The following is a 21,066-nucleotide window of genomic DNA, read 5'->3' on the forward strand; positions in this document are numbered from 1 at the left end:
CCCCCAGTCTATAATGGCCTTATGTCTCCATTTCATAACTCCTCTCCATTTATATTATAGAAATATAAACAGGCCCAAGAGGATAAAAAACTTAGTAGAACAGAGGTCATAAAACATCTGAAGAAGGGACTAACTCACTACTATGTTAGTTTCAGGTAGCTAGTTAAGTGGACCAGTGCATGAAGATTTAGGAAGCGTACAACACTCTTACCGAATACGTGTTGGTTCTAATAGATTGGGAAGTAGAGTTGGAAGTAATATGGAATTTCTATCTTCATTGAGTAACTGTATCAACTTAGAAGTCTTAAGTGTATGTGGAAATATTCCTAGAGGTTCAATACCCAAGTCCATGGGAATTTTTTTCTCTACAGTTGAAAATATTGACATAGAAAATAATACAATATTTAGGCAACCTCATAGGTTTGAAATATTTTGGTGTTGCATATAACCTTATTACAGGCAACATACCAAACATTTTGGGTAGACTTCGGATATAGAAACAGTTTGACAATTACAAATATCATCTTCTATTGGGAAATTAATGTTACTAAATATATTATTTTTAGCTTTCAACAACATATATGGAATTATACATTCAAATCTTGCAAAGTGCCAAAACTGGTTACATAGAATACAAATGAGTTTACCTGTTGAAGTCAGAGAATTGAGGACTACCAATTTTGTAGTTGATGTTCGGGAGACTTGTATGCAGTAGATATCCCGAAATACTTGAGTATAATGAGCAATTTTACTCAAGAAAGGTTAGCTGCTAAACAGAGAATAAGACATCAATCAGGTGGTAAAAAAAAATTATAATAACAGCAATAGGTAGGACTTAGAGATTACCATTTTATATAAAAAAAAACGTAGTGATTTTCAGCAAGATACTTGTAGTACTTCTTTGTATACCACGTTCCTTGTATGAACACCCGAGTGATCATTGAGAGAACCATTTTTTACTAAAATCCTTGATGTCTGCCTTGATATACCCCTTAACAGCACAACATATAGTTGTCCATGATCCGGCAAGTATACACCGACGTGAGGTAAGGTTTGGCCCTGTGATTTGTTTATAGTAAGTGCAAAACTTAGAAGTTTGATGCACCAATAAAAGTGCAACGCAAAACTATCTCAAATTTTAAAATCGCGCATTATGTCTATTGTAAGAAGAGTGGAGGTTGATGCTAAAACTTTCTGCAATGGCCTGATCGAAAATACATACATAATCACAATTATATAATTGATCTAAAAAAGCTTTAAAAATGACATTCTTAATACATTCTATTTTCACTATGGATTAAAAGGCTGCATGAAAAGAGTTTTGAGGAAGATTTGATTGTATCGCTCTCCAAATATGAAAGTTGGAGACTCGATAGAAATTAAATTGCGAGCTTACAATGTTAATTAGTGGACAATATGCAGAAATTGGTTTTATCCAATTCTCAAACAAAACGATTTTACAAAGTTGAATCATCCATCAATCTGCTAGAGTGTCCTAAGGTCCCAGAGGTCAATATACCTCTCTGTAGCCCCTCTTTGAGAATTTCAATACTGAATGTTGAAATCTTAGTTGTAGCTTGTCTCTTCAAGTGAGTTAACAGGGACATCTTACCCTTAAGCGTTAAGACTTTAAGACGAAAAGGGTATGAAGCCAACCATAACCCACAAACTTCACATTGTAACAGGTATATATTGGAAAGGGGTTGCTACCCAGTTCTAAAAATAAAGACTTCCAACAAACAACATGACTGGTAGTTTACTCTACCTAAGTTCAAGGCGGCAGCAAGAGAGTCACATTTAACATGCAAGTCAATATTAAAATACGGGCTAGTCATTTTTTTTCTATTGCCTACCTAAGCTTTATGATGTTTTCATAATCAAGCATCGCATCACCTCCTCGACTTGTGAATACATAGCATCAAATTTCCTCTAAGATTCTTGAATTAGAAATTCTTCGACGACAATAGAATGTAGGTGTTCTTGAAAATGACTGGCTCCTAAAGTGGGTATTACGCAAACAGACACCCAAAGTAAATCTCCTGATGATCATAGTTGGAGAAAAAAAAAATAACTGCAAAAATGAAAACCAATAGATTTCATAGCTTGACATAAACTTTTGGGTGGAATAATTATTCTTATATATCAGCATGTCATATACACAATTCGGGCAGCAGTCGAATTTATAGTGATGAATTTGATTTAAAAGTTGTAATTATTTAAACCCTCAATCACACAACCCTCAAGACTAAATGGGAGCCCAATCTTTAGTAGAGTTGAAAGTTTCGAAATCCCACAATGACTTTGAGATTATTAAAAAATCTAGCCGCAGCTAACCATATTACTAATCATCATAACTATAAACTAATGGGTGGAGAAAACATATAATTTACCATTGATGCACAGGGTCCAAATGAGTTAATTTGTTTATAATACTCTTTGATAGCAGTGAACTTATTTAATTTTATTATTATATATAGTTATAGCTGTCAAGTAGGGTGCTTCGTGTGTAACCAACGAATACCGTTTGTAAATAACTATGTAGACATAAACTCGAGCTAGCCAAACAAAAATACCATTGAAATATTAACTAAGTCCAATAACACCTATTATTCCCAAATTGAAACCTGCAAGTCAAAGTTAAACGACGTTGGATCTTTTTTGCATGATGGTATAGTAAATAAGCAAACCTGGTCATGCCCCAATCAACCAAAGAAACTAGAGGCACCCGTTACGTGTGATTGTATTGAGCAAAACTATAGTAGTGTTTGTGTAAACTCCTATGGGTGTGTTGACAAAACGACATCATCTAGCTGGACATGTATTAAAATATGTTGTGGCAATTAAACTCTAACCTTAGGTAGAACTAACTAAGAACAAACAACAGTAAAACATATGAAGCCTAATATGGCAAACAGACGTTGTAATTTGTAGTTAACGTTATCTCAATTGAAACATATAACGGAAAACGGGTACATATAAGTCAACAATGAGCGTAACAACATTTGTCAACCATAGTGACATACACATTGGATACCATATAAAAAAAACATCAGATCGAAATCTGGTTATAAGGCCAAAGTCGAGCATGGTATTATCTTGGGTCCATATACCTAGTATAAACCGAGTCCTTAAATGGTGATCATGGGTGGTTAGAGGTGAAACACCATCATATTAATATTTAAACAAACGATGGTTTGATACTAATCAATAAAAAAAACATAATGAACAATCAAAAAAAAAAACCATGATAACACTGTAAAGTGGTACATTGAAAATTTACCTACAAATAGGAAATTATTGATGAAAGTTGCATCAAGAAATTTGAGCTGGAGCAGTCAGACGAAATCCTCTACTATCATCCCTTTCCTTTTACACCTAAAAAAACCATAAAAAATAAATCAACATTAGTCTGGGGTACACATGTAAACACCTTCGTACACGTTACACTAATTTCATCACATATTTTTATAGAAAATAAAATTATAAGCATTGTTTCAATGTCACGTATCTCACAGAAATAACTACCATTAACATTTGAAAAGGTGTATATTAAAGCAGCCTATAATGCATCTTCAACAAATTATATTTGATGAATGAACAAAAATTTAGCATGCGAACAACAAAAATAGAAATGTAGAGCTATCATTTGAATGAACTGAATAGATTTCGTGAAGGATAAGAGCCTTAGAGTTACTCCTAACCGGGAAATTCGTAACAAAAATGAAATAATGCAAATGGAAGCACATAAATCATGCCTGATCATCAGTTATCCGTCGAAGAGGAGAACCACCGCCTATAGAAGCATAGCCTTCTTTACTCTTGGTTGCCCTGAACACATATATGAATTGCGCCAAGGGACTCTGAAGAAATTGAAACAATCTTGGCAACCGAATAATATCCTATCAACCATAACAAAATAGAGCTTGACAAAGAGATTCAATCCGATGGTGGAACATGTACACATATAGTAGGCAAAATAACAAAAGCTTGATAATATTAAAAAAAAATGTAAGGTAATAGGCTTATGGTTTATACAGGAGAAAAATTCCTTCTCAACATTTTCTTGCATTAACATCCATAATTAAAATAGAACTCCGCTCCTTCAAAGATTTGACTGCCAAAACTTGGGGATCTTCGGGAGTGTCTCATAATTCATGGAGAATAGCACTTTTGATAGATACATAGTTATATACTTGAAGCAACTTTAGAAGAAATAATACACCTAACTCTCTTTCTATACGTTTTGTGTGCGAGATGCTTGAAACTTTTGAAATTACATCGAGTTTTGGGTGGATTTGTACTTACACACATCTCCTTTACAAAAAGCTTAGCATCCATAATTATAATAGAATTCCACGCCTTCCAAGAAATTACTGCCAAAATTTGGGGATCTTCGGGAGTGTCTCATAATTCATGGAGAAGAGCACTTTTGATAGATACATAGTTATATACTTGAAGCAACTTCAAAAGAAATAATACACCTAACTCTCTCTATACGTTTTGTGTGTGAGATGTTTAAAACTTTTGAAATTACATCGAGTTTTGGGTGGATATGTACTTAACACACATCTCCTTACAAAACACATTTATGTTGTTTTCTTTTTGCTAGAAGGGGCAAGTCATTAGGGTCTTTGTGATCTAAAGATCAGAGTGTGGAGAATTTGTTTTGGCCCTTCGATTTTCAAGAGACTTAATTTCTTTTTTGATCAGCAGACAACTTCAACTTTAAGTTGACAAATATATACCAATAAAGGTTGAGAGACTCTGATCGAATTATACAGAGAACAAACTCTATTCTTGTTTTTATTCAACACATAAAAAGAGTGAGTGAGACCCTAAATGTCACACCCCATCTAAAATTTATGAAGGCAAAAGCCTGAGATATACTTTATCTTTTTCCTACGCTAACCCTAAACCCAACTCAATTTTTAAAAAAATCAGGGGAAAAAAATGGCATTCCCAATTGACAAACATGAAAGAATCAATCAAATAAGAATAAATAATTAAAGAAGCAATCTTCTTACCACTTATTAATTGTTTTCTTCTTCTTCTTCTTCTTAGTGATTCAAAAATGAGAAATTGGTAGGATGAAAAACACAGACGTTAAACAATTGATTGGGGGTTTATTTTTTCTGTTGAGAAGACAAAAAGATCTTCTTTCTGACTCTTGTTTTGATTGGGTGAAGCAGGCGGTGGAAGCTAAGGATGATGGCTCGGAGTTGAGCAGCTATGAGAACGTAGGTGTTGACTGGTGGTTGGAGGGCAAACCTAGACGGACGCCGGATAGGCTTAGGTAGCTAAAAAGGACAGATGGGGAATGGGGTGAGGAGAAAAAGCGTGGTGCACGGCTAGCTCGCCCACACCTATATGTGTTGGTGGCTCAAGCTACATCGACTAAGTCGGGCACGCTCTCTTAAAGGTGTTTAGATGGGTGGCCGATCGTTCGATACCACTCACTTGAGGCATTTTAGGCAGATATATGGATAATAAACTTTAAGGCCGATATGATATGATATAGAAAAATTATTTGGAGCCCGATATCATTTAATTGCTTAGAACTGAGCCAATATAGAAAAATCACTTGGGGCTAAAACAAATATACCACTTGTGATCGATATACACAAATAACTTAGGGGAGACTATAAAATAGCCGACATATACTTGATCACTTGGGGGCGATATTTAATACCGATATCCGATATTAAATTAATCATTTGGAGCCAATATATAAAACAAGAAATAAACCAAAAGGCCCAATTTCCAATTTTAATCATAGTCTAGGACAATTGGGTTTTGAAACCATTGATAATGACTTTTTTTGGCTTATAATTACTAGAAAAACCAGATTTCACGTTTTAATTATTAATAAGGACATACTTGATTTTTTTTATTTTTTATTCTTTCCAATTTTACCTTCTATGTTTGGTATGCACTGACGTCTATCCATACTTCGCATACCAAGAAGTGGTATGCATTGACACTTGTGCATACAATTTTCTTTGTGATGTTTGGTATACACTAACGTCTGTGCATACCTCGCATACCAAGAGGTAGTATGCACTGATACTTGTATATACCATTTTTTTTGTGATGTTTGGTATGCACTGACATTTGTGCATATCTTGCATACCAAGAGGTAATATGCACTGACACTTGTGCATAACATTTTCTTTGTGATGTTTGGTATATCGACGACGCGTACCATAAGGTAGCATACCTATTAAGGTGGTATACTAAGGTGGTATGGGTATTATTGTCTTTTTCGGACAAAAGTCAACTATTGTCCTTGAGAGTGTTTTTGAAATGCAGGTGAATTTTTTAGTTCATTATTTCGGAATTTTGTCATTTTTAGTTTTGTCTCAAAACTATAAATTTCAATTGAGGTAGATGTTGAAAAATCATATATAGAAGAAACACTTGGGGCGCCAAGTCAATTACGATATAAAGTAATCACTTGAAGCCGACTTTATTTTTATTTAGCTCAATTTGGATACAAAAATTTTTCATCATATTTGAAAATTTGTGTTATAAAAAACCAACCTCAGATTCAAAATTCTCAAATATCAAAATTAGAGTTCGAATTCAAAATTTTCAAATACCAAAATTCTATTTCGAGTTCAAAAATTTAAAATTACAAAATTCTACTTCTAATTCAAAAAATTCCTTTTATCAAATTTCTAATTCAGATTCAAAAATTTCAATTTCCAATAACCATTTAAAAAAAAATGAAATTGAGTTGTGGAGAATTCTTATGAGTGCTCTACGCATCGTCTCCTCTACTAAGCAAGAGCAATATATGGCCAAAGGCAAAATTTTAATTCGATTTAAATTTTTTTGAGTTGTGGAGAATCCTTGTGAGTGCTCTACGTGGCATCTCCTCTGCTAATCAAGAGCGATGTATGGCCATAGACAAAATCCTAGCTTAGAAACTTACAAAAGTCCTACTTCGGATTTCAAAAAATTCATTTACAAAAGTCCAACTTCGGATTTTGAAAAATTTACTTACAAAAATTATATTTCATATTTCAAAAATTTACTTGCAAAAATCCTACTTCGGATTTCGAAAATTTTACTTGTAGAAATCCTACTTTGGATTTCAAAAAATTCACTTACAAAACCCTCGTATAAGATGAACAACGTCATTATTGGATGAACAGTGTCGGATGAATAGTATGTGATGAACAATATTAGATGAATAGTATGGAATGAAAAATACCAATGTACAATATCGGATGAATATTATTTGGAATCAAATTTCTATTTAAAAAATAAAAATAAAAAACGAATTTCAAGTTTGTTTTATATGAAATTTGAAAATTTCAAAATGAATGATGTGGTGGCCAAATATCGTACATACCGATATTTTTTATTATTTCACTAATTTCTAATATAATATCGGCAAGAGTGACCTTCTATTATTTATAGGACAATAATAAACACGTGGTATAAAAATATTGGATGAAACTCATGTGGAGCAGGTATAAAAGGAGAAAACGTGAAAGAGAAAAAGACAAATCACATTCATCAATAAAACTAGATTGAAGAAGACTTATTCTTGTATCTCACAATAGAGACCTCCTCACAATATTCATGCTTGGAAATTAAATGGTGCATGTGTTGAGTACTGTCTACTTTAATTTTGCATCAACTAATAATTCTGCCTGTCTGCGGAAAGTTCGTTGATGTTAATTATTAAGAAGATGCGCGGATGTGCTTTGTAATTTGGTTTTTGGTATCACTTGCATTATAAATCTGAATCACTACTTAAGAGTTAAGACTTCATCACATAATTATCAGTCTGCGTAATAGAAACAGAGACGTTATTGTGAAATTTTTCGTTAAGTAAGAATTCACAATACAAATTTTCAACTAACAGTTCTGATCTATGCTTGAATATGTAAATTCTTAGCTGAGTTGCTCCAGTCCTGTTCCATCTTTCTTTACAAATCCGCCAATAAATGAGCTGAAGTCCATTATTTTTTTTGCAGGCATAATGTGAATATATTATATATAATAATAAGATTACAAACTAGGGGTTAAGCACCACCCGGGTTGGATTAAGTTCCCACTTTTAAACCAAAATATAAATTCCATGAAGGTGCTAAATCCTTCATTCTATTGTCTAAACCATGTGTAATTCCAGTAAAAGTAATTCATTGTGGGGCTGTGGGCACTATCTACTCTGCTAAATATTAGATCGGTGCCAGGCCAAAATCCAGCAGACTCCATTCCCTTTTTGTTCGTTGTAAACTAGGCGTTGTCTTTGATTACACGGGACTTTCCTTGACCGTGGGACATTATATTTTTTCAGTAACAAAACCAATCAAAACAAATAAACACCCTAAGGAAAGACAAAAAAAGTGAGAAAAGTTGAATCTGGAAAAAATCGATATATATAGTGTGGTTGTCAATTAACAACACTAACAGATCCTTCTACAAAGACTGGTTTTATTTAGGATTATATCTCTATCCAATAGGCATTATAAAGCTAAAACGTACAGAAAAGAAACCAAACCAGCAAACAGTGGCATCGATCGCGGATCCTAAACAATTTGATGCCTGTGTTCCAAAATGAATATTACCGTACCAAGTATTTTGGGTAGTTTTACATCTTTATCTCGGTGCTGATTTCAGAAGAGATGCAGAAGCTGAAAAATTGTTAACATTTGACGAATTTATGCTGAAATTGCTACCTGAAGCTTGACTATAATTTCCTTGAGTGTCTGTAGCACTGCTAGATGATGTGTAAGAGATTTGAAGATCTTGCATGGAAGGTGTGAAATAAGTTGGTACTGACATCTTGAAAGGAAGATTTGGTAACGGAGCTTCGAAATTGAGAACACTAATTGCTTGTTTCATAGAAGGTCTGAGATTGTGATCTAAGTTAGCACACCATAATCCAACAACCATCAATCGGTGTATTTGTTCCTCGTTGAAATCCATGCATAGTTTCGTGTCAGCGGCTTCAAGAAGTCTTCCACTTCCATAAAGCACCCAGACCCAAGTTACCAATCCCACCTTACTTTCTTCCTCCTTAGGTTCCACAACTCTTCTCCCGCAAGCAATTTCCAATGCAACAACACCGAAGCTATAAACGTCTGATTCCTTTCCAGCCTTACCTGTTACAACGCATTCAGGAGCCAAATAGCCCATTGTTCCTGCTAGCATGGTTGTTTTTAACCCCAGTTGATGGTCGACAAACCTTGCCAAACCAAAGTCACCAAGTTTAGCGTTAAAACTCGAATCCAGCATGACATTGCTTGATTTAATATCCCTATGCACCACACATTGTTCCCACTCCTCGTGCAGATATAGCAGCGTCGCCGAGGCCAGGCCAAGAGCAATCTTGTACCTCAAAACCCAAGTTAACACAGTTCTGCCTCCAAAGAGATGAAAGTCAAGGCTACCATTAGGCATGAACTCATATACAAGAAGGAAGTTCCCTCGTTCATGGCACCAACCAATCAACTGTACTAAATTTCGGTGTCTCAGTTGACTAATGATTTTCACTTCTGAAACAAACTCCTTCTTCCCCTGTCTAGACCCTCTTGATATTTTCTTAACAGCCACAGCTGCGTTCGAATCACTCAATGTACCTCTATAAACACCGCCAAACCCTCCCTCTCCAAGCTTCCCTTCCTCGGTGAAGTTCCCTGTTGCACGGGCTAGTTCACCATAGGCGAACCTCTTAGGCCCTGTTCCCTTTTCATAGTCCTCGTCGGTGGATATGTCATTGACGTCTTCTTCATATTTCTTTTTATTACTCCTCTTCCTCCAAACAAACAATATTGAACCCAACCCAACAACCAAAGATGCACCACCAACAGCTAAGCCAATCACCAGTCTAATAGTACTCTTGTCTTCCCCTCCACCACTCCCCCTGGCACCATTCCCTGCTGCTCCTCCACCAGTAGTTCCTTCCCCTCCACCAGTCCCATTTCCTCCACCAGTCCCATTTCCTGGACTAGACAGAAATTCTGTTGAATTGAACTCCCATGAAAGAATATTGTGTAGCTGGGATTCTGCCCCAGTTGCTGCTGAGAAACCAACAGTTATCCATTCAGGTAAAATATTCTTCAGATCGACAACATGGGATAGAATTGAGCTTCCATTAAAAACAGGATTTGAATCAAAAGTCAAGTAAACACTCAAGTTTTTTGTGCTGGAGGTATAACTGACCCAAACATTAGCTGTGGAACGATTCTTCAACATTGTAGCATTCCACACAACTGTTGACCTGATTGAATTAATGTCGATACCGACATGATCAGGCCGGATATCCCATTCGTTAGGAAAAGTGTCGAACTCAACGGCAACAAGTGGATAATTTGATGAAGAATTTCGGCTATATAAACCAAGAAGCTCACCAGAAGAACCAGGGGGGATGTCAGAACCATTGGAAGCAAGGAAGAAGGCTAAACCATCTGCACCATAATCTGGGGTAAGCATTTTGATGACAAATGAGAAGTGAGTTGTGAAGTCAGCTACTTTGCCACTAACTGAGTCCCATAGACGCACTGGCTCCGCATATACAGCTCGACCAACATTGTTAGTAGATTCTGCATCAAGTTGGTCTGTAGTGAGTTGGATGTATCCATGAGACGTCGGTGACGCATTACCTTGAAAGATTAAGTTCTTTGGGACTGATTCAAACCTGGGATAGTTGAAGGTAGTTGCTTTCACTGAGGGAATAAAGATTAACAACATGAAGAGTTGTAACAAGGTGAAGATGGTTTTGGTAGGAGTACGGAATTTTCTTGACTTGAAGAAAGCCATGGTATGTGAAAGAAGGTCGACACTGGTAGATATGGAGATCGACTTTATGGATCTATTCATAATTTCATATACACGTTTTAGGATATTTCTTTCTATTATAGCACACCACTCTTGAAAAAGTTAAACCCCTGGAAGAAGTTGAACCTCAGGAAGCTTTCATTATTTAATTTAGAGAGCAACTCTTGACAAATCGGAGGAAAAAGTCACTCTCAAGTCTCAACACTACTTTTTTTTAATGACTCAGAAGGACCACCGGGCAGACGAAAGGTGAAGTATACCTTGACGGAGAAATAAAACGACTTGGGTAGATGAAAGGTAAGTATTATAGCATTCCCAATGGAATGCAAGCGAGAGTTTTTCACCTCCATGTAGGCTCAATTTCCCTTGTTTTCTACTGTTATGATGAAAATCAAGGTGAGACTGTCCAATTCAAATGTGAAAAAACGAGTCGGACAGAATGAAACAACTCATCTGAAGTTAAAAAAACCGAAAAAACACGCGAGACGGAAATGAAAAAAATGAAAAAAAAACCGAAAAAATTAAAAAAAACACACACACAAGACGGAATAAAACATTCCGTCCGAAGTTCACAACTCAGCTACTTTCTCGGTAGTAACTCTCATTTTTACTACTCTCAACTGACCGACTTTGTCACTCTTGCATTGAGCAAGGGTTTTTTCCCTAAAAACGGTGAAAATTGTCAATTTCCCTCTATAGTGACTGTGATTGGGAATGCTCTTAGTAATGCTTAGTTTGCTTCTGGCCTAATCATAATACGCCACGCACAAGTAAATTCAAACAAGACAAAAAGTCAAGCAAAACTGTATACTCTTCTCAATTTCTATTTTTCCTATTTTGCCCTGTCTTTCTTCCACCTCAAAACCCACCGATCCACCACCACCACCACCCATTTCCTATTCCAAAATGTTTAACAAAACCAGAAAAAGAAACAACCCCAATTTCCAAACCTATACTCATTTTTTGTATTAAAATATTTTTTTTTTCATATCAATGGGTTGTGTTCAAAAACTCAAAATTGTAAAAGCCCAAATTTGTTTTCTATGTTTTAAAAATTGATGCTAGTTGATGGACAATACTTGATAGTGATTGGAAAATTTGTACTTGCTTCAATTAATTGGATTGGATAATTGGAGAGAGTTGTAGGAAATGGGTGGTGCAAGATTGGTGGGTTTTGAGGTGAAGGTTGAAGAATGGGGCATAATAGAAAATATATAATTGAAAACAAGACTCATATTTGGTTGACTTTTTGTGTTTGTTGAATATATACGTGGTGTGTTCTGATTGGGCTAGAAGCAAACTACGCATTACAAAGATTGTAGCAAAAATGAGCCCCTATGGAAGGCTCAAAGCTTTTATTATTTAATTTAGAGAGTAACACTTGACGAAAAAGTCACAAGTCTCAACACCACTCATTTTTTTTAATGACTAACCAGGACCACCGGGCAGATGAAAGGTCAAGTATACTATTGATGCGAAATAAAAAACGACTTGGGTAGATGAAAGGTCAAGTATACCCCTGATGTGAAATAATAAACAGCCATGCCCAATCGAAATGACCCGGTGTATATAGTATGAACAATCAATGTTCATACCTATTTGAGTTATGATCAATCATTGTTTATACATCAACATAATGTATGATCAGTAAGAACACATACTGGAGTATGAACAATCATTGTTCATATCTATTTGGGGTATGAACAATCATTGTTTATACTTCAACACGAATTATGAACAATCAATAATGTTCATACCTCAACAAGAACTATGAACAATCACTATTCGTATGAACAATACCTGGGGTATGAGCAATCACTATTCATACCTCAACATGAGCAATGAACAATCATTATTCATGCCTCAACATAATGTATGATTAGTAAAAACACCTACTGGAGTATGAACAATCATTGTTCATACATCAATATAATGTATGAGGTATATTCACCTATTTGGGTATGAACAATTACTAAATTTCTCTGCTTTATAAATATAACACAGAGGGGGTGAAACTGGTATTAAAAAAAAAATCTATGTTTTATATCTATAACTAGGTGTAACCCATGCCTTCGGCATGGAATGCTTTTGAAAATTTTAATTGATATATATTTGGAAATTCTTGATTTCGTGCATATGCAACTTTTCTTATCAACAATCAAAATAGCTTAGGTTCAACTATAAATGAAAAACAAATTTAAACAATAAATTAAGATGGTAAAATATCACGCCATGATGTAGTCACATGTAAACAACCTCTCAAAATAATAAGATAAAGTTTATTGTGCCATAAATGTGAAATAGATTCTAATTAGCCAAACAATGCACACAGTTGAACATACCAAAATAATACGCACACATCAATAAAACTTCATAACAAAAAACGTTTTAACTTCGAAAACTTTAATAATATACAACAATTTTTTTGTATTCTAACCCATGCACACCATAAGATTCATATACTCCCACACACCTATTCTAGAATTTTCAGGGTTGTACCAACTATCCTTGTACTTCAAGGAAGACATTAGATTTCGAACCCGTCCTATGAACGGGTGCCATTACATGATATTAATTTAAAAATATTAATTAGAAAACCTTCATTCATTAAGAAATATAAACCCTAATCCTCCAGGATTTACTACTATAGTTGATGGATCGTCAATGAATTGAACTGCTACAAACACAGACACACGACAACACTACATGTACGCTTTTATGGTCTTTGTAGACTTCATTTGGGCAATATATTCTAGCATAGGAATCATGCTTCTTGTCACAATCATATACTTGAGACTTTTGAGAATGAGAGAGTGTTTTAGACTATTTATGTTGAACTTTTGGTAACAAATCCTATTCTAAATTCCATATGTATATTGTTTTAGAGACATGCCATTAAAAGAAAGTCATGATACAATTGGAATGTGTTTTAGTGAATTCAAAGAAGAACGAAGATTCAAAGACCATAATTAGCACCTCATGGGTGTACAATCGAATCATTCACTAATGTTCTTCATGAAACATGCTAAAATCTTGAGAAAACAAATGCATTTGTAGTGAAGTCTGCTAAAAAACTTGACATAGACAATGTGTATTAACAAAAACAATATAATAATTCAATAAATGATCTTAGAGAACTTGGTATTTACTTACAGGACAACCCCAAACAATTCTTCAACCACATAGTCAAAAGCCTTAAAAAATGAAACAAATTCAATCTCAAGAATACACAAAATAGAACAAAATTTAGTCCCAAGATTACACTAAACATGATGAGGTTACATTATGAATTCCTCCATTTCCTACTTCAAGCTTCTGGTGCCTGCATAGTCAATGTCTAAACTTCGAAAAAAACTGAAACATAACATCAAAACATCAATACCTATTAAAATAAAAATTATACAAAAAAAAAAAAAAAAAAAAAAAAAAAAAAAGAGTGAGTAGCCACTGATAAATGAAATAAAAAGAGATGATTATTAAAGAGCGGAATATTAATGAAATGTGCAAATTAGTTATCAAACTTCTCAACTGGCGATCTCCATGACACTGTTGTCACTGCTTAAATTGATTTCTACATGATATACAAATACAAATTAAATTAAAGGTCTTATAGAACAGATTCCTCATAGAAGCAAATTGATAAGAGCCCAAAACTGTAGTTTTAACCCTTTAATATCATTATATTTAGACCAATTATATTTATAATAAATAAGAGTTAGTACTGTTTACGTGCTTTTGTGTATTTAAGACATTGGAGTCCAATATATGAAGAAATATGTCACTTTTGCGAGATAAAGGAGCAAAGGTTGGTTGTTAAGAAGTTCTATGATTAAAGGCCAAGATTCAAGGAGAAAAAATATTTTTAAAGCCCGGTCACAGATGAAAAGTCAAAGTCAACGTGGGCAGAAATGGAGAAAAGTCAATAGAACTTTTATAGGTCGTATCTTTGGACTCGAACCTCGGAATTAGGCCTACTACATGTCAAAACAACCGGATCGAAAAGAGCTTTCTAATGGTTTAGGCCTTGACCCAATCAGAGGAGTATAAGTGGACAAAAAGGCTGTTGTAATAATTTATAGCAAAGAAATCTTTTTGGACTTAAGTAATTAGGTTTTGGGCTTGATTTAAGGGCCCAAAACATGGCTCCAAAGCCCATGCATGAAATTGTAAACCTAGCCCTCTCTTATATAAAGAGGATTAAGGCATAACTCTCAATTACTTAGTTATTATTTAGTTTAGACATAGGTTTTAATTCATATAACTCTTTCATTAGTTTTAAGTTAGTTGTTTGTTCTTCATTATTCCATTAGATTAATAAAATCCAAGTTATTATTCTTTATTATGTTTTCTTCTTATTTATATATTAATGATAGTCTAATGACTTCTAGCTAAACCTCCATTAGAAGGGTTTGATGAAGCTTGAATGAAGACTTGATGTGTTAGTTAGAATTATTGATTTAAGAGTTTCACTCTAGTAGGTTAGTTGATTCTCCATGAAAATGGGTTGAACTTTCTCACATGCTAATTATTAGTTGGTAAAGATTGCCATGAATAATTAGGAATCAATTACTTAATCTTATTGGTTAGGATTGCAATAATCGACACTAGCATATTAGGAATTCATCTAAGTGGAATCAAATCCCCCTAATCCCTTCTCCATATTCACATCTTAGTATCAATTTGCCATAGTATAATCTATTTATCATAATTACAATCACCGTATTAGTATAATTAAATACATTGTTAGTATTGATTAAACCATTGAAACTTATGTTTAAACAACTAGGAGTGGAACGAATTCTCTTCTCCACATATTTTACTAAAACCGAAAGTAGAATCTTTGATCAATTAATATAAATTCACGTGTTTACTTATTCATAACATAATTAGTTAAGAGTAGGTAAAACGATGTCTTTTTACATTTATCAAATGGCGTTATTGCCGTCTTAGTTCTATTTAAATTCGTTTCATTTAGTATTTTCAATCTTCCCAAAACCCATTATAACCCACCCACCCTTGTTTGGTTCTAACTGTGTTTGTTTTGTTCAGAAAATTATTTTTTCAGAATTCTACATTGAGCACGCCCGCGCCCGAAGTACTATATTTCTGAAGCGCGCCCGCCCTCGAAGTACTAGAAGTTGTGTTAAGCAAGAAGCAAGCCTTCTACGCCTGTTTCCAAGCGGCCGCCCCCCTGATACATATCTGATATATTCCGGTTAGTTCAAACTTTTGTTTGTTCAAAGTTGTTCAGTGTTTTCATCTTCTTAAATACACTGAAATTGCATATACAAGACGCTATTCAAACGCGTAGTAAGGAGGCATTCAGGTACTCCTTCTTCCACTCCTCGCCTCTTCTGTCAGAGGAGTTTTTAATTCTAGCATATCAAGGTTGTTTTGATTGTTGTTTGTGGTTCCTATTTATATTGGCCTTAGCCTTGCATGAGATTAAGGTCCGATAATAGTAAACCATCTTCTGTTCTTTATCATAAATGTCAATGCACACGCCTATTTAGAATATCACCCACTACACCTGCATTAATGGCTGATGAAACAGAGACTCCTTTCTCGATTTTTACAAGGCCCTTAACGATAGCCCTAAGTTTTGCATCGCTCTTTCAAACCCAGTGGGGGATTTTTGAATCCCCCCAAATATATTTAATTTGTTACCAATTTTTCATAGGTTGGACCATGAGAATACTTATCAGCATATGCGTAGGATAGAACAAGTTCTTACCACATTTCATCATCCTACCATAGGTTCAGAACAAATTAAATTGAGGGTGTTTCCTTTCACCCTAGCCGATAAGGCGACATCTTAGTTAACTGCCCAAGCGCCTAATTCTATGGACTCATGGGCCAAACTTGTCTAATTATTCATGGAACAGTTTTACCCACTTTTGAAGACATATGAAATGATATATAAGATTCATTTCTTCTGCCAGAACCCTCATGAATCCTTTTCAAAGGCCTGGAATCATTTCACTGATCTTTTCATCGAGTGTCCACATCATAACCTTGTGAAAGACACGCTTGTTCGTGCCTTTTTCAAAGGGCTTTTACATCACCATAAGGAGGTTCTTGATATAATGAATGGGGGTAGTTTCCTTAGTAAAGGAGCCTTAGAGGCTTATAAGTTTTTGGAGGATCAATCTAAGCATAATAATAACTGGGGGGGTAATGACATCCCCTGCTCCGCTAAATCTTCTTCCATAGTTAAGGCTGCTAGTATGTTTTAGGTTAAATATGATCCTGAGCTTAAAACTTTAATCGAATCTCTCACTAAAAAGGTAGAAGCTATTTCTTTTCAACAAAAGCCTACTCCTGTCATGAACGTCAACTCTATTCCTTGTAATTTTTGTTTGAGTCCTGATCATCCCGACTCCTATTGTCCTCTAGTCTATGAACAACCATCCGCGCAACCGGACAATGTTTGTTCCATTAATAGCGAACCTAACACACCTTGGAGACAACATCCCAACTTCAGTTGGAGAAATAATCAATAATTTACACCTCCAGGGTTTAATAATCAAAATATTAGGCCAGCAAACAACTACAACCAAGCTCCACCGAGACAAGGACAAGGACAAGATAATTATAATAATTATAATAATAATTATAATGCTATTAGAGGTATCGTTCAGGTTAATAATAACTATTGCAACCTGCCCGTTAATAATCAATGTGAGATAGTTTCAGTCACACCACCTGTGGCCATTACACCTTCACAACCGGATCGTTTCGAAGCCTACATGTAGGCTAACCAACATATTTTACAATCTATTAATCATTCTAACCAATAACTTTTACAATCCATTAATTATTCCATCCAACAGTTAGCCCAAGGGAAAATCCAACCCAAAGGTGTGTTTTTAGGTCAAGCCATACCTAATCCTAAAATGCCAAACACAGCCTTTGAAGTAACCGGTACTATTAGTAATAAACATTTAAACGTAGGTGAGTTAAATGTCATCCTCACTCTCCGTTCTGGCAGGGTGGTGGATAACGTCGTAACTATGCCTATTGTTACCCCACCTGTGGTCATTGCACCTGATAATTTACTAGATACCGATGTAGTAACTGACGATCCTACTCTTGTAGAGGTACCAGTTAAACCTCAACCCAAGAGGAAAGCAGCCAAGGTTAAAACTCCTATTGATCCATATGCTAAATATAAAGAGAACCCACTGTTTTTCCAGAAACTAGCCATGTTACACAAGGATACAAACTTTGATGAGATTAGGAAAGTTTTTAAAAATCTAACGATAAACCTACCTTTTCTTGACGCTATTAAAAAGTTACCACAACATGCTAAGTTTCTAAAAAAGTTGTGAACTACTAGACGGAAGACCAATTTACTAAAAGATGCCTTTTTAACTGAACAGTTTCTAACTCTATCTTAACATAATGGAATTGTTAAGTACAAGGACCCTGGTTGTCCTATTGTACAATACATCTTGGGGGATACCCACATGATGACTGTACTATTAGACCTGGGGGCGAGTGTTAACTTACTCCCTTATTATCTATATAAGCAAATAGATCTACAATAGATGTAACCAACTAAAATGACATTGCAATTAGCTGATCGTTCTATTAAGTATCTTAAGGGTGTTGTTGAAAACGTGTTGGTTAAGGTTTAAGATTTTTACTACCTAGCAGACTTCGTTATCCTAGACACAGAAGTCACTAACGACACTATTCCTATTATTTTAGGGTGTCCTTTCTTGGCAACTGCCAACGCGCTCATAAATTGCCGCGATGGTTTGATATATGTCTATGTCCTTTGGCCATCTTTCTGTTGAGGTAAATGTTTTCAAAATGATGAAACAGTTACCCGATTCATCTATAGATGGAGAAGTTAGCATGATCGAGAGCTTAGCTTAAGATTATTTCAACAATACGCTTCCAGAAAATCAGATGCACCAATTTCTTTCTTTCGTAAGTTTCGACTCCGACGCTTTCGTCCCTACACTAGTAAATACCCCTCTTATGGATGAGGATGAAAATCACAATTTTGACTCCTTGGACGAGATTGATGACTTTCTCCAAGATGCAGAGGTATACCATAATCATGTGGATGCGACCAAGCTAGATGAGGAATTACGACAAGTATCTTAGAGCCTGTGATGATCCACCCTATCAAGAACTACCTAGCGCACCACCCGCCTCGATTCCCCACCCTCCACCTTTTCAAAGGACCCTTGAGTTTGCACTTGACCCTCTTGTTTCTCTTATGCTTCATGATTTTCTAAACTCCCGTAGTAAGAAAATACTACCTAAAAACCACTTGATACTTTTATTTTCAGTTGTGTGATTATTCCAACCCACTCCACCACTGAATTTTTGATAAACCCACACTCTCATTTCTTCCATTCCTTACTTCTAACATTCATCCATATCCACCATATCTTCCACAACCATCCATTTTCTCACAATCATTCACTTGGCCACCCTTTCGTTGGAGGAAAAAAAAGACTTTGCATGCTAGGTTAGGTTATATAAACATCAGTATTCACTCTCATTCCGCTAGGTCACGTCATAGGAAATCATGGTACTTGATTGTGTTTGGGTGTGTTTTTTGTGATAATTATTTATGGCAAGATCCACAACTATTTCGGTTGTTGATATATGGTAAACTGCAGGTTATTTATATATATATTTATTAGATAAAATCTCAAGTATCTAACTATAAAAGACTCATTTTATTCTTTGGTGTACTCCATTCCACTCTTATATTTTGGTAGTGCACCATTCAGGTAACCGGGCTCTCCCTTTGGAGTGTGTGGTTGTAAGTATCGGATCTTAAGTCCACGTTTAACATAATTCACATTTTCCACTCTTGCATGTTTTCTCAGTTTTTGAGTCATGTGTCTCTATGGTGTGTATTATGTCTTTATTGCTTTATTGTTTTTCTTTATATTAAATCTTATTCATAAAAAGTAAAAAAATTATGAAAACTGCAGGTTATTTATATATATATTTATTAGATAAAATCTCAAGTATCTACCTATAAAAGACTCATTTTATTCTTTGACTCCATTTTTATATTTTGGTAGTGCATTTTAAAAACAAGTTTCTAAACCATGTTTTAACATAAACGCTTTCCATTTGCATGTTTTTGGTTTTGAATCATGTGTCTCTAGCAAGCTAATGTTTAAAAGTCGTTTTAAAAAACAAATTTTCTAAACCATGTTTTCAAAAATTTGTTTGGGGGTGGGATGTTTGGTCTTTCCATTCTTGATCACTCAACTTCCTATTCTTATCCCATCTTCGTCGCGTGGCTAGCTTTATTGTATTATTATTATGTTAAGACTATTTTTCTTGTTTTTAGTAGATTTTGATTCCGAATTGTTTAATTAAGTAGTTAATATTGAATTCTGTCTTTGTTATTTTATATTTGAAGTTGTTTTAAATTCCGGCATATGCTATGTTTTGTATCATGAATCTTGCCCTTCCAACTTGTTTGGGGGTGGACTTATTTATTTTAGCAATGCCTCTAATCATATCCACATGTTTTTTGTCGAAATATTATTGCCTGCTTGATAATGATTGAATTATGTGAGAATGTTGCTAATTTGGTGTAGCTAGAATTAGCTAGTGTTGTTTGGTGCAACTTCAAGGAGTAGTGATTAGATGATTGCTATTGTAATTCCAACCAAAAAGCTATTGGTTTGGTTTTGGAGTTTGTATTCTGGTCTATTTCTATTTTGGATTTAGAAATTTTTTTTTCCATCTTGTTGCCTTAACTATTTGGGCAACTTGTGAAACTTAGAAACTAGTCCTCTATAAATATAGGGTTCACTCTCAACTTAACATCACACCTTTCACCTTGCACCTCTCACTTTTCCTTTCACTTTCACTTCATAACATTTCTATTACACGGAGCGCGCACGCCCCCACCCTCAAAACACTGGACCTCTCGTCAAGCAAGAGCGTGCACGTGCCCTTCCATAGGCAAGTTTGAGCGCACCCGCCCTCAAAATACTGGACCTTTCGTCTAGTAAGCGGCGCCAGCGCCTTACCGCAGCCGAGCAATCTTGAAGCTGGCGTGCTCTTCACCTCATGACCACTTCCAATTCTGATTTTTTGTGGGTTCTTCCGAGGTTGTTTCAAGCAGTTCTAGAGTGTGTTTGTTTGATATGAAGTCACCTCGGATCATACAAGAGCAGTCCTTTGAAGATTTGTTCGCAAGTGACACGTATGGGTCTTGGTTCCGCGACTTGATTATAAAGGTGAAATGGCAGCCTCTAATGGTGAGTTCTAATGAACTTT

The 21,066-nt window shown here is 35.2% G+C and overlaps 1 pseudogene across 1 annotated transcript; it reads right to left on the bottom strand.

Moving 5' to 3' along the window:
- Positions 1-8,377: 8,377 nt before the first annotated feature.
- On the bottom strand, positions 8,378-11,210 carry LOC147502068 (L-type lectin-domain containing receptor kinase IX.1 pseudogene; annotated as a pseudogene). Its single transcript, XR_015221570.1, has one exon. The product of XR_015221570.1 is annotated as an L-type lectin-domain containing receptor kinase IX.1 pseudogene (transcript).
- Between the last annotated feature and the right edge of the window lie 9,856 nt (positions 11,211-21,066).

Source organism: Coptis chinensis, chromosome 4 (assembly GCF_015680905.1).
Source record: "Coptis chinensis isolate HL-2020 chromosome 4, ASM1568090v1, whole genome shotgun sequence".
Lineage (NCBI taxonomy): Eukaryota > Viridiplantae > Streptophyta > Magnoliopsida > Ranunculales > Ranunculaceae > Coptis > Coptis chinensis.